Source organism: Rousettus aegyptiacus, unplaced genomic scaffold, assembly GCF_014176215.1.
Source record: "Rousettus aegyptiacus isolate mRouAeg1 unplaced genomic scaffold, mRouAeg1.p scaffold_m13_p_13, whole genome shotgun sequence".
NCBI classification, from domain to species: Eukaryota; Metazoa; Chordata; class Mammalia; order Chiroptera; family Pteropodidae; genus Rousettus; species Rousettus aegyptiacus.
Window position 1 is genome coordinate 79359355 of NW_023416288.1, and position 14042 is coordinate 79373396.

General features: G+C 37.3%; 1 protein-coding gene across 6 annotated transcripts in view; it reads right to left on the reverse strand.

The window, feature by feature from the left end:
* GLI3 (GLI family zinc finger 3) overlaps nucleotides 1–14042 on the reverse strand; it is a 264929-nt gene that overhangs the window by 211888 nt on the left and 38999 nt on the right. For 2 of the 6 annotated variants that reach the window (XM_036231037.1, XM_036231038.1), the window contains one exon: nucleotides 12869–12972. The exons of the other annotated variants lie outside the window; for them this stretch is intronic. The gene's annotated coding sequence lies outside the window, so the exon portion shown is untranslated. The remainder of the gene's footprint in view (nucleotides 1–12868; nucleotides 12973–14042) is intronic. 6 annotated transcript variants of the gene reach the window in all.

The window sequence follows — 14042 nt, forward strand, 5'->3', positions numbered from 1 at the left end:
TGGAACCTCTTGGAAGAGGTTCCTGTATAGGCCAAAATCAGCCGCTGCCTGTAACTGAACCAGGGCTACCTGGTAAAAGCTACAGAGAGATCTATAGTTGGTCAACACCTGTGCTGACCTTGAGGTGCGTGAGGCCAGCCGTCACCAGTACAGAGCTTGGGGCAGCTCAGCAAAAGGCCCAGAGAACCCCTAAACAAAAGGCCCAGAGCTACCACCTGCCAGCTGTACACAAAACTCAGCTGATAAAAGAGCTTCAGGTGGTACCAGTGGTGTAGGAGTTCGATGGGACAGTGTTGCAAGGAATCACAGGCATGAGGCATGTGTTCAACAAGGTAATGCAGATTCAGATTTGGTGCCAGTGCTGTGCCTTGGCCTGCTCACAAATGTCTCAGATCCCACCAAGGCCAGCTGCCACTTGCCTGGGGCCCACAGATCCTTGAGAGTTGTCCATAAAAAACTGCAATGTGGGCCAACAGCCATGAAAAAGCCTCTAGTGGTGGGCAAATTGGATGGGCCAGAATCCCAAGGAATAACCAGGGTGGAGCAAGTGGGGCTGACCAGGCCAATACAGATCAGATTTGACTGTGGGCAGGGGAAGGGTTTAACACAGGACAGATGGTGCCTGCCCACTAGCCAAGCAGGAGGCAAACACAGGAACAATGGCGGCTTTCCCTCCAGCCTTCGCCCTGAAGCCACACAGCTCAGGCTCTTCCTGAATGTCTCCAGCACTTCCTGAGGTGCTGTCTCTTGGCTAAAGCCCAGGGTGAGTGTCTGGGAATGAGAGTCTGCATGGGCCCTTTAAGGGGACACCTGGGTTTTAAGCTGCCTTCCATCTCACCCAAATGAACAGAATCCTGGCTGATTTTCCCAGCCAGATATTATGAGGGATGCTCTTCCTGGCATTGATGCTCCAAGCTGGGAAGCCTTGAGTAGGACTGAGGCCCCTCACTGTTCAGGGCAACATCTGCACCTGATATATCCCTCCTGATTCTCGACTGCCATATGTGGGTGAGGAGAAATGTCTCATCTCCACCCCTCCTATCAATCTTGAGGTGGTTTCGTCTTGATATCCTTAGTTACAGAACTTCTGTTCATCGATTGCTCTCCAGGTTGACTGTTCTATGTTTTAACTACAATTTTAATGTAGTCATGGGAGGAAGAAAGCACAGTGTCCACCTACTCCACCATGTTGACCTAAACCAAGACAACACCATCTTTAAAATTAACATATCCTGGACCTAAGCACCTGAATTTTCATCTAATCTAAACAGACTTGACATCTGGTTCTACAACAGCTCAGCTTTTAAAAACTATCACACCTCATTTTCATGGCACCTACAATTTGGAATTATATAAAAGAACAGCTAAATAGAACTTTTAAATCTTTTTGTGCTGTGTTATCAAGAATGAAAAGGACTAAATAGCGTTAAAGATTATCATTAGGAACAGTATCAGCAATGATATTATAAGGAAAGCTATGTGCCTCATATGTAAGTAAATCTACAATAGACTTTATTTTTTAAAATATTAGAGTGAAGTTTAAAATGCAGGACATGACTATTTATTATCTATATTAATAATGAAGAAGAAATCAAATATGCTTAATAAGTTTATCCATATAGATGATGCCAGCATAGAGTAAGGACTAAGTTCAGTAATCAATTATTCCTTAGGATCTCTGCGCTGCTAATCAAATTTAGTTACTATCTTTTAACTGAATAACAAAAAAAAAAAAAAAAGGAAAAGAAAAGCAAACACCTGTTCTGCATTAAGTAGTGCCACCCCAAAATTCATGTCTACCCAGAACCTCAGAATATGACCTTATTTGCAAACAAGGTCTCTGTAGATATAATTAGTTACATTAGACAAGGTCATGCTGGGTTAGGTTATAAGAAGTTCAGCAGTCATACACACAGACACACACACACAGAGAACACCACGTGAAAATGAAGCTAGCAATTAGACTGCTGTGTCTACAAGCCAAGGAATGCCAAGAATGGCCAGATACCACCAATAAGCTAGAAGAAGCAAGGAAGGATTCTTCCCTAAAGTCTCCAGAAGGAGCATGGCCATGCTGACACCTTGATTTCAGACACTGGGCCCAAAAGCGGGAGAGAATAAATTTGTTATTTTAAGTCACCTAGTTTGGAATAATTTGTTAAGACAACCTATAAAAAATTGTTTAGATAGAAAGGCCTCAATCTCTTCATTTTATTAAAAATATCAATATACACATTGCTGGGGAATGAGTAAGCTGTTTTAGTCTTTCTGAATATGTATAAAAGCCTAAAAATGTGAATATTTTTGATATAGCAATTCTACTTTAAGAAATTTATACAACTAATCAGGAACAAAAATCAGCTGAAAGAATAGCCACTACAGCACTTTATAATAATAAAAAAGAAAACTAAAAAGGTAACTCTCTAAATAAACAACAATAAAGAACAAATAAAACTTGGTCCAACCAACCAATGGAACAGTTGAAAGAAACAACAAACTTAAAGCAAAATAATCATCAACTAAACAAGAGATAATGTGAAAAGTAGATCTGTGTTAGAACAAGGTAGAAACACAAAGCCACTAAGGTGAACAACCATACTCTTCTAAAAAGAAAGGTTGTTTTCTGTTCTCCGTTTTTAAAAGGTAATCAGGAAAAGCTGCAGCCAGCCAAAAACAAATAAGCACAGAAAAACAACATACGGGAGAAAATCTTACACTTATCTTCAAGCATATAGAATATTGACAAGAATACCCACTTTGTTGTTCTGATGGCTTTGAAGAATAAAGAAGAGAAAAATGGGTTCCAAAGCAAAAACAGCTAAAGTGATAATAAAAGGACACAAAAGTGAGAATATTCTTAAAATCTTACAGAGTCCTGGAGTAAATCAGTAAGAATAACAGGAGTCTCTTCCTCCCTGTTCATTAGTAACAATGAGATGAACTATTTCCTTTCTTAGGTTATAAGAAGGAATTGCTTAAGTCAACCTACTCTAACAGTCTTTTCCAAAGTTATGACACCATATTATCTTACATATTGATAGATTTGCGTAAATCCTACAATGAACACTCATGCTCAAGTTATACAAGTGTGTGCATGCACACACCCCACACAATTTCACATCCTGCAAATCTACAGGGAAAATTTTAAAACGTGCTTATATTTGCAAATATTACCAAATGTCATTTTATGCAGTCAACAAAATTGGTAGCATGATACAGAATCCAATATATGAATTCATGCCCAATTTTTAGATGTTAGGGGAAAAAGCAAGACTAAGTGAAAATAATGATAATGGCAAAAAATTTCTAAATTTGCAAGCTAAAAATCATTAGAATTTACAAAGACATCCCAAAGCAGGTGTTTTCAGGGCAAGGGTAACAATAAACTAAACCATCACTGACAAATCTACATAAGATTAAAAGGATGAGAGTACAAGCACAACCTGAGAAGAGAATATAAACACAGATTAGGAAGAGTTTGGTTTTTTTATGAAGCTACTAAAATTCTAAGCAATTTTAAAATCTTGATTAAATATAAGTTACGAAAATTGACTTAAGATGTAAAAAATATAAATGATCCAATAACAACAGAAGAAACTAAAAAGTCACTCAAAATTATTTCCAATAAAGGCTCCAGACCTAGATAGACCCTGGTAGTTTTATGTGTAAGTTTATTAGAATTTCCAAAGAACATGTTATAAAATTTCATGTTATAAAATTTTTTTCTACATGGAGACATTTGGAAAAATGTTCCAAATGATTTTAATATCTAATGCAACCTGAATGCCAACATCTAATATTGTGACAAAAAAAAAATTAAAAACTTGCACTATTTATGAACAACCACAAAACTCTAAGATCTTAAATACAATATTAGCATATCAAATTACAACAAAAACTCTAGTTTTTAATACCAAGAAATATAAATAGTTTTTATACTAGAAAAATATAATTAGAAATATTAAGAGATATATTAAAAACTATAAGACATTAACAAAAGAAGCTGAAGAAGACACAAATAAGTGGAAAGATCTTTCATGCTATAGACGGAAAGAATTAACACTTAAAAATGTCCATACTATACAACGCAATACATATATATCCCTTACTACTAAACTGTACACCTGAAACACCGGATTTTGTTAACCAATGTCACCATAATAAAAAAAATAAAGTTTACAATTTAAAAAAAATGTCCGTACTACCCAAAACAATATACAGATTCAATGTAATCTCTATCAAAATTTCAAAACGAACAATCCTAAAATTTGTACAGAACCACAAAATCCCCTGAACAGCCAATGCCATCTTGAGAAAAAAGAACAAAGCTAGAGGCATCATGCTCTCTGATTTCAAACTATACTACAAAGCTATAATCATTAAAACCCTATGGTACTGGCATAAAAAGAGGCATGAGCATCAATGGAAAATAATAGAAAACCCAAAAATAAACTCATAACGCATATGGTCCATTAATTTATGACAAAAAAGTCAAGAACATACAATGGAGAAAGAACAATCTCTTCAATAAATAGTGTTGGGAAAATTCATAAGTGGAAGAATAAAACCTGACCTCTATCTTAAACCATATACAAAAATTAACTCAAAATAAAGACGTGAACATAAGATTTGAAACCGTAAACTCCTAGAAGAAAACACAGGTGGTAAACTCCCTAACATAGGTCTTGGTAATGATGTTTTGAACCTGGCACCAAAAGCAAAAGCAACAAAAGCAAAAGTAAACAGGTAAACTATAATCAACGAACTATATCAAGCTCCTAGAAACCTAAAAAGTTTCTATACAACAAAGGAAACCATAACGAAATGAAAAGATCATCTACCAAATGGGAGAAACTATTTGCAAATCACACATCTGATAAAGGATGAATACCTGAAATATATAAAGAATTCATATGTCAATATCACAACAAACGATCTGATTAAAAGTAGGCAGAGGATCTGAAAGGCATTTTTCCAAAAAAGACATATACAAGACTAACAGGTACATAAAAAGGAGCTCAACATCACTAGCTTTCAGAGAAATGCAAACCAAAACCACAAAGGTATCACTTCATACTTAGAATGGCTATTATTAAAAAGATAAGAAATAACAAGTGCTTGCGAGGATGTGGCGAAAAAGAGAATCCTTGGATACTCTTGGTGGGATTATAAATTGCTGCAACCAAATGAAGAACAGTATGGAGGTTCCTAAAAATATTAAAAATAAAACGACTATATGAACCAGCAATTCTCTGGATATTTATCTGAAGAAAATGAGAACAAGGACCTTGAAAAGATATATGCACCCCCAGGTTCACTGCAGCATTATTCACAATAGCCTGGATATGAAAACAGCCTAAGTGTCCCTCTATGAATGAATGGATAAAGAGACTGTGGCACACATGCGCACAAACACACACACACAATGGAATAGCATTCAGCCATCAAATAGAATGAAATCTTGTCATCTGTGATAACATCTAGGGCATTATGCTAAGTGAAATAACTCCTAGAAAGTCAAATACTATATGATTTCTTTTACATATGGAATCTAAAAAACAAACAAACAAACCAAGGCCATAGATACAGAGAACAGATTGGTGACTGCCGAAGCAGCAGGTAGCAGGGAGGGAGAAATGGGTGAATTGGCTTTTGGGGTTTTCTTTAGTTAAAAATAAACTGAATTTAAATTAAATAAAAAGAAATATTATGAGAAAATACATAAAGATCATCGATAGGCCAAGAGAGAAAAATCATAGATCATAAAAACAAAAAAAATTACAAAAGGTATACAATAAGTCTACACATTTTTTATTTAAAAAAGTACCAAACTTAAATGAGAAAAATACTTCCTTAGCATGATAAAAAAAATAATAATAATATTAAAGTAACGGCTAAGATGTTTATCATCAGTATTAACCACTATTATTGAGGAAACTGAAGGCAGTACAATGTGATATGAAACAAATCAAGTATACAACTGGGAGAAAAAAGTACTATTATTGGCAGACAATATTATAGGCTAACCTAGAAGGCATAAGATGTAATAGAAAAATTATTAGAAGATAGCCATACAACTGAAAATTAATATCCAAAAATCAACAGTTTTTCTACCAGAAATTACTAGTTAATAGAAATAGATAACATCTTTGAACACATACTAACTGCCAGAAATGGTGTTAAGCTCTGAACACATTAACTTATTTAATTTTCACAAAAATCCTAAAAAGTAGATACCATTATTATCCACATTTTATAGGTGAGAAAGAGGTTACTCAGAAGGATTACAAATCTTGCCCAAAGTCACACTGGTAGCAAATGACAGAGCCAGTATAAGAACCAGGCCAGCTGAATGTAAAGTCTTCATGTCCACTTCCATGCCACCTCTGCCTCCCAATTAAACTGAAAAGGCACACTCCTGACTCAAGTAAAAACGCTAAGAATGAACACAAGCAAGAAATACATGCAACCTACATGAGGATGATAACAAATAAACTTCCTGACAAACACAAAGACCCTATTTGAATAGAGACATATCATATTTCACGATAAGCAAAATGTACTTTACAAAAATGCCAATTAGCCCCAAAACAATACATTTTACACAATTCCAATCACAATCTATAGAGATTGTATTACTTTTGTTGATGTTGTGCTTTCCTTGGGTGGAGGCTGGGAAATGACTAAAATTCCTCTAGAAGAAAAAGAAGTGAACATCCAGCCAAGAAATTCTAACAACAGGGATTAAACTGTCCTTTAGGATACTAGTCATTGTCATCTCTTGGATCTATGCAGTTCCTCATTCCTAGAAGCAATTTCCTAAAAGCATTCTGTGTATACCTTTGGTGTCCACAGTTTTAAGTTTTAAGAAAGATAAAGAAAGTACCAAAAAAAAAAAAAAAAAAAACCAGAAAACCTAATAACAACTGATATGTGGACATTCAAAAAAAATGTTAAAATTTTAAATAGCTTATGTGTGAAAAGTGATGAAATTGTTTGATATCTACTCTTGATCTTCAAACTTTATATTTAGAATATCATTTAAAGTTTAAAAAAAAAAGCGAGCTAGGAAAAGGGAAAATGACAAATGTAAAAAACCTAACTTAAAAATTATCTTTAAAAAAGAAAACATCTTAAAAACACTGCATACCATACATTCAGAATGTTTCATCTATAAAAGCAAGGCTCAGGAATAATTCCACAGATGTATTAAAATAAAAGGGGATGGCAATACACCTTCTTTATTCCCTGCTTATCTCGTCACGAACCCACAACAGGCCATGCTTACAGTCCCATCCCAGGGCTACCCCTCCACCAGGTTTTCCTGCTACAGTCAAAGCATCGCCTTCAGCTAGTGACTTTTGCAGTCTCTCCTCTACCCCATAATCCCAAATTCTCTGGCGCTATGTCCTCTAGTTGTATATAAATCGGCCCCGGGAATGACCAGACCTTCTGTCCCTCCACCCCCCCAGCGACCATATGAAAGCATGAGGCAGGGCCCTGAAAGATTTGTTGATTCAAGGACTGCAAGTCAGCTTTGTGGTGCTAGGCAAGTTTAAGGTTTCAACAGATGGGGAAATGGCCACAACAAAAGGTGATGATTTTTTTGACTCAGCCCCATCTTCTTTAAATATTATGTTTCTAAATAAAGTAATGGATACTCTAGAGAAATAGCTAAAGGAAGGTCACAGAGCAGAGCTAAACTTAATAAATCAAATAAACAGTGAGGCCAGCACAGGAAAATAAAGAGCGGGCTACAGACCACTTGCCTTTTTGTTTTTCCATTAAGGAGCTGTTTTTATAAACAATGAGTCCATTCAAAAGGGGTTTGAAAAATCCCTGGAGGGAGCTTCTAGCTCCTGAACCCACAGAGCTGCTCACTCTTTTCTCCTGCCTGGACTTGGTAAGCACCATCCTGCCCTCATCTGGAAACACCTTTGATTAGTAACTCCAAGAAGAAAAAAAAAAAAAAAAAAAGCTCCTAACTCCAATCACTCAGGAATTCTACTGGTAGCAAAAGGTAAATGAAAAGTAAAGATCCCCACATATAATGAACTTGCTCTGGGCCCTGTTCCACCAGAGGCCAGGTTTCCAAACACAGACATAAGATTGAATGTCTGGATACTCTCCTCTCTTTTAATTAATTTATTTTAAACACTTATTTATTATTAATTACCTAGTTATTATTATCTGCCTGGTTTCTATGGATTCCTAGAGCTAACCTACATATGCAGTCAACACAAACAACAGCCTATCTTATTTTTCTTTCTTAAAACTTCTAATTATGAAATATTCAAATGTAAAGAAAAATACTAAAAATGACATGATAGTTATCCACATTACTGTGGATCCTGAAAAAGAAGATACCTAAAAATGGCTCCGGGTGGCTAACTGGGTTCAAAATAGAAAGTCTGGGTGATTTCTACACATGGGCACATGGGCCTCTCACAGAAACCATACTTCAGAAAGAAGTCTGCACTGAATTGCCTGCCTGCTACACTGACCAGCCAGCACTGTGTTCCTGTCATCTGAGCCAGCCCTTATAAATGAGTTCCTGGAATTGTATTTCAACCAACAGGGCTGAGATGTCCCCCCATCCAATTGGAGCTATGCATCTATATCCCCATCAGCATCTTCACCAACCAGACTGCCTCTATTCTAACCAATTAGGACAGTGCCTTTTGGACCAAACTGCGAAAATTTGGACTCCTTATTTGCATGAAGACTGACCAATCAGAGATCAGTGGTGGAGATGTATCTCTATATAAGCGAGCTCCCCTGTGTCTTGGAGAGCAGACTCCCCTTCCTCCCAAGACCGAGTTTATTTGCCTGGAGATATAACCCAGAAGATGTCTTATGGACCAGAGGGAAGAAAAGCAGGTAGAGCAGAGCAGAGGGGAACAGACTAGTACACAGCAGAAAGGAGCAAAGCAGGCAGACCAGAGCAGAGAACCTCGTTCCAGAGTCCCCTCACAGGTTTGCAATGCTGTCTCATAATTGAGCTGTAACACTATTGAGCTGTTCTCACAGATGTGTTGTATCACAATTGAGCTGTTTGCACTAAATAGTTTCCATCTTCACTGCACCCCAAACGGGGGAATTCCTTCACCTCTGAATTGGTGCCAATGACCATTGGTTGACATTATGTACAACCCAGGTTTAAGCAATGTTAACATGTTACCACATTTGATTCAGACAGTTTTAAGGAAATAAAAAATATATAGCTAAAGTTTCCCATTCCCCACCCCCAAAAGACTTTTTCCATCACTTTCTCTCCAGAAATATAATATTAGCAAGACACTTAAGTCACTGTTTATCTTTCCTGTATTTTTACATGTTGCCCATGACCATAATATTGATTTTTATGCTTTAAAAATGCATAAAGGACAGTCCCCCTTCCCTATTCCCAGCCAGTATCAATTCCGTACAGCAAATCATTTTTGGAAAAGCCTTCCATCTCACATTCACTTTACTTATCCCAATATTGATCAACCTCATTGTTGACTCATTCTTGCCTGTACAACATCAAGATGAAGATAACAAACTAAGAAAGAGTTAATCAAAAGAAACAAGACTCATAAATATTTACAGTTAGAAAGAACAGACCCAAACTGTACAGTTTACGTTCTGGGAAGATCCACCACATCTTTATTCTGCCAAGCTCCTTGAGGAAGATAACACTTCCTCCTCTATATGTACAGTATGCCCTGTTATCCCATTCTGTTCAGGCCTACATTCATCCCTTCTGGCTCTGCTTCTATAACCTCATGTCTTCCAAATTACCATCCACATTTCCAACACAGGCTTCTTTTCTAAGGTTCCAATTACTTGGAGGTCCTCAAACATAACCCGTCAAATTGAAACCAGGTTGGCTCTTGTTCCCATTTCACTGGATGGCATTACCCAAGAAACCCAAGCTAGAGGACCAGGGAGCATCCATGACTCTCCTTCCTTTATCCTCACAGTCCTTTTAAACCCTGTCAAATTCAACCTAATGCATTCCAGTTTTTTCATCCCACGCCCACCAATGTAGTCCAAGTCACCACCAATTTGTATATAGACTATACTGAGGGCAGAAATTATTTAATTTATCCCTCAGTACTTAACAGTGTGTTTGGTACATACAATGTTTTTGAAAAATATTTACTGAAGAAATTAAGGGAGGGAAGGAGGAAGAGAGATGGATGGATGGATGGATGGATGGATGGATGGATGGATGGATGGATGGATTAGAAGAAATTCAATAAATCTGGTTGGCTGTTTTCCTCCTCCAGGCCACACAGGCCAATTGAACAGACACGATAGGTCATTTTCTATCTATCTTGGCTCTAGCTGGAAGGCTAGAATTTAATTTATTTCCATCTTAATTATTTTTTAAACATGATTTTATTGCCAAATTATCTAGGTGAAGTGTCTACAGTAAGCTAAACAAAGTTAAACAAAAATTAACAGAAATGCAGAAATGGCCTCTCATCCTCACTAATATAAAATAGCACATATATAAATAAAGCAGATTCCTAAGATGTTTCAGAAAACAATGCTGGCTCCATTCATTTACTTATGGTTAAAGAAATTTTCCTCATCCTAAAAAAATAAGGGAAATATTTTTTAAAGGGACCTATATCTAAATGTAGGTACACTGTAATTCTCTCCCAGCAAGAACTGGTAAAAAAACATAGTTGTGGATCAGCTCTTCCAATTTTAAATAACAATTCCCAACAGTGTTAGATAATAGCTTCAAAAAGTGTGGAGGAAAGGGCAGATAGATAGATAGATACACAGGAGGCCAAATATTTTATTTTCCTACAAAAGAACCTTGATCAACATTTCATTACAGAACAGATACCCCCCAAGAAAGATCTTTAAAAATACATACATTTAAATGGGACAACAACCAAAAAGTATATTAAACAAAAACATTAGCCAGTGTTCACTTTTAAAAGAATTAAAGTTTGATTTACATAAATTTTAAAGAGGACACCACCACTCTCATTCCAAATTAACACTATAGTTTCATCTTAACTCCCACTTAGGAACCTGATTAAGAGAATAATGCTTCTGACATGAAGATCCCAATTGTTCCCTGAAAATATTCTTGGTAAATTTGTTAAGAGATCATCTTCTAGGTGATTTCATGTCTCAATTGAAATGCCAGAGAACGCTGAACCTTTGTCATTGAGGGAGAAAAAAATAGAACAGGAAAAACGTGGGAAAAGGAAAAAAAAAGGAAGGAAATCATTTTAGTATTGACTGGCAACATTATTTGTTAATGGAATAAAATTGAAAAGCCAGAGCAATACAAAGGGAACTGAACATGGAATTGATCGTTATGCAGGTATTACTCCTCATGGTAATCCCCAAAAAGTATTTTTATCCCCATTTTACAAATAAGGAAACTGAAGCCTAGAAACCTTTATTCAGGTCTTATAAGCACCTGCTACCAATGGCAAAATCTAAACTCACATCCAAGTCTGTCTGGCTGTAGAAACCCATTTTTACCCACTACATACCTCCACCATAAGTGTCCCTCTTAATGTCAGAAAATTTAGTTGACTTTTCCTAGGATCCCTAGAAAAATCATCTTCACACCCTATCAGCAGCTACCCAATGTTTATGCAGCTGACTGAGTAATTATGTAAGAATTGCTCCATTTTTAGACTTAATCTAATGCAACAATACTAATCAACAGGTTGTACCGCACAGGAACCAAAGAAAGGTGAGGCCCAGTAAGGCAGATTCCTCAGCTGAAGTGTAGCTCCTTTCGAGAGAATGCAGGGATCTTACACTGGAAGCCTTTTTCTTATTTTAACCCTCCAACTAACTCAGACAACCAAAGCTGAAACTAGTCGCTTGCTAGAGAGCAAAGGTACTGACCATATGTTCAAATACCCACCAAGTTACTCTTCATTAGATAACTTCAAAGCAAAAACAAATGTCCCCTATTGGAGCAGCAGAGTCCTACAGAGTACACAGAGAAGACTGTAGGCCATTGGCCATATCCAAATTTACCACACTGCCATGAGCAAGAGAGATAGCTCACTACACAGATGCCTAACAGCAATCCCAGGTTTCACCATTCCAGCCATGAAAGTAAGTACCTACCCTCACATTCTGGACTAAAACAACTGTCTGACTGGGTATCACAGAACCCTGATGATCCCTGAGGTGTTACTCCACATTTACAGAAGGGCTTTTGCTCCACATAATTTTAATGAAGCCTACATTGACATTTCTAAGGAAACCAGTCAAGATGGTAAAGACAGACTGGAAATGGAAGCAGAGTAGAGTGACTTTGGTAAATATAAATATAACTTTCAAAATATGTGGCACAAACATCTACTCTACAAATTAAACAGAAGCCACCATAACCTGAAAATAATCTATAGAACTATATCCTCTAAAAGAAGTGAAAACTCTCCTATATCCCTCCAGATGTGGCTTAAAGTAATTTTTGGACCTACATCTTCATTCTACACGTATTTTTTGAGCGCCACATTGTGTTGGCCCTGTTCTAAGCAGAGGTACAGAGGAAAGGAGATGGGAGAGGCTCATCATTCTTAGATCCTGGTGCAGAGACAGAAAGTAAACACACAAACATAAAAAAGGAAAATAACTTCAGAGAGCAGCGAGTTGTCTGAAGAAAAAATAAAAGGGAAATGTGGTAGGGAGTGTGGGGCAAGGGCAAGAAGGGAGGTCTCAAAGAACAGCAGGAAGCCAAGGCTGGAACACTGGAAGCAGGCAGTGCACAGGTCAGGACAAAGCCGAATGGGCGAAGATTTCTTCCAACTCAATTAGGGGTCTGAGGAGCTGCCCTGGAATCTGAGTTGCAGAGCCGATCCTGGGGGTGCTGACTCTGGGACGTACTTACAGGCCAGGACAAGTTTTGTTTTTTCTCCAAAGATCTTCTACCTCATCTCATGGTGGTTTGGCAAGACCCGGAATCAAGACCTTCTAGGCAAATGGCTGTGGCTTCTGTAAAGATAGCAAGACTGTAGAACTTCCCTCAAGGAATTGATTTACACCTAAATCTTTAAAAATCAGTACATCCTAGAAGGGTCTGACTTTGAGATCCCTTGAGACACAATACACACACATGCACGCACATGCACACACACACATACCACATACATAGATTTTTATGCAGAGAAAACCTTAGACTATTTCAGTTCAGAAATAATCACATGAAACCCAGTCAATAGTACAAAGATGTATAACTTAAAATTCTCAAACCTCTTTCAGAAAGTTGCCTTTGTTGTTCTTGTTTTTTAACTAAGGAAAAGACTGGGGATAATTACTATGATGAGCAATAACAAATGGCATCTATAAAGCCATTGGTCAATAGCCAAAAACAAAAGAATACACTGCAAATACAAGGAACAGAGTTAGAAAACAGCCAGTGAGACATGCAAGAGGTGGCAGTGCTTTGAAAATGTACAGCTTGATCCAAATGTTAGATGTGGTTTTCACTACTCACCACAAAGCTAGGTTACTAACATTTCTAAAATTTCTGAAAATGATTTTCAAGCCACAATCCTGCTTGGGAGCAGATGAAAATTTTCCATTGTTTATTCACAGACATTAGTATGCAAGGTAAATAAGAGGCAACAGGCAAAATATCTAGTTCTAATAAGTTTACAGAAAACACATTAAAAGTGCATTAGAATTCATACTTTTCTCAGTACACACAGGCAGAGTGTGGGCAGACAAATACTGCTACCTTCCCTTCAAGTCTAATGTCTCACCAGGCAGGTCACAGAGCCAGCCAGGGCAGGTGAGGGCCATGATGCTCTCGCCCTTGGTCAGTTTTGTTTCCACAGTCACAACAATTTCACATGGGTTTTCCTGTGTGATGGTTGACATTCAAAAGCAGAAATAAGGTGAATAAAAGACTGTGTGTGTTATGCATGTGCCCTCCTTTTACCTGACCCTATAACTCAACAGCAAGGTGAGTACTTTGAAGACAGGAGCCACATCATGACAGTTTATCCTGTGATGGCAGCCTCAAGTGAAGAAATGTAATAAGGGTAAATACAGAGGCTTAT